Consider the following 1,793-nt stretch of genomic DNA (forward strand, 5'->3'; position numbering starts at 1 on the left):
GAGTCGACCTTAATGATGTGGATGGAGTAAAGCTTTCGGGACATTCATTTGCTGATGTGGCAAGACTCAAAGTGAGAAGAAACAGCTCCAAACATCCATTAATTATTGGAACCTAGAATGTACGAAGTATGAATCTAGAAAACTGAAAATTATCAAAAATGAAATGGATTGCATAAACATCAATATCCTAGGCAGTAGTGAGCTGAAATAGACTGGTATTGGCCGTTTTGAATCAGGCAATCATATAGTCTACACTGCTGGGAATGACAACTTGAAGAGGAATGGTGTTGCATTCATCATTAAAAAGAACATTTTAAGATCTATCCTGAAGTACAACGCTGTCCGTGATAGGGTAATACCCACACGCCCACAAGGAAGACCAGTTAATATGACTATTATTCAAATTTATGCACCAACCTCTACGGCCAAAGATGAAGAAATAGGAAACCTCTGAAGGCATTGCTGAAAAACAATGCTCCAGGAATTGATGGAAAATCAATTGAGATGTTTCAATAAATGGATGCAATGCTGGAGGTGCTCACTTGCCTATGCCAAGAAATATGGAAGAGAGCTTCCTGGCCAACTGACTGGAAGAGATCCATATTTATGCCTATTCCAAAGAAAGGTGATCCACCCAAATGTGGAAATTATAGAACAATGTCATTAATATCACAACCAAACAAAATTTTGCTGAAGATCATTCAAAAATGGCTGCAGCATATCGACAGGGAACTGCCAGAAATTCAGGCCAGTTTCAGAAGAGGACATGGAACCAGGGATATCATTGCTGATGTCAGATGGATCCTGGCTGAAAGCAGAGAATACCAGAAGGATGTTCACCTGTGTTTTATTGACTATGCAAAGGCATTTGACTGTGTGGTTCATAACAAATTATGGATAACATTGCAAAGAAAGGGAATCCCAGAACACTTAATTGTACTCCTGAGGAAGCTTCACACAGATCAAGAGGCAGTTGTTCAGACAGAACAAGGGGATACTGATTGGTTTAAAGTCAGGAAAGGTGTACATCAGGGTTTTTCACCATACCTATTCAATCTGTATGCTGAGCAAATAATACGAGAAGCTGGACTATATGAAGAAGAACGGGGCATCAAGTTTGGGGGAAGACTCATTAACAACCTGCGTTATGCAGATGACACAACCTTGCTTGGTGAAAGTGAAGCGGGCTTGAAACACTTACTAATGAAGATCAAAGACCACAGCCTTCAGTACGGATTGCACCTCAATATAAAGAAAACAAAAATCCTCACAACTGGACCAATGAGCAACATCATGATCAATGGAGAAAATATTAAAGTTGTCAAGGATTTCATTTTACTTGGATCCACAATCAACACCCATGGAGGCAGCAGCCAGGAAATCAAAAGACGCTTTGCATTGGGTAAATCTGCTGCAAAAGACCTCTTTAGTGTTGAAGGGCAAATATGTCGCTTTGAAGACTAAGGTGCACCTGACCCAATCCATGGTATTTTCAATAGCATCATATGCGTGTGAAAGCTGGACAATGAATAAGGAAGGCCGAAAAAGAATTGATGCCTTTGAATTGTGGTGTTGGCAAAGAATATTGAATACACCATGGACTGGCAAAAGAATGAATAAATCTCTCCTAGAAGAAGTACAACCAGAATGCTCCTTAGAAGCAAGGATGGCAAGGCTGTGTCTTACATACTTTGGACATGTTGTCAGGAGGGATCAGTCCCTGGAGAAGGACATCATGGTTGGCAGAGAGAGGGGTCAGTGTAAAAGAGGAAGACCCTCAACGAGGTGGATTG

Source organism: Loxodonta africana, chromosome 7, assembly GCF_030014295.1.
Source record: "Loxodonta africana isolate mLoxAfr1 chromosome 7, mLoxAfr1.hap2, whole genome shotgun sequence".
In the NCBI taxonomy this organism is placed as follows: Eukaryota; Metazoa; Chordata; class Mammalia; order Proboscidea; family Elephantidae; genus Loxodonta; species Loxodonta africana.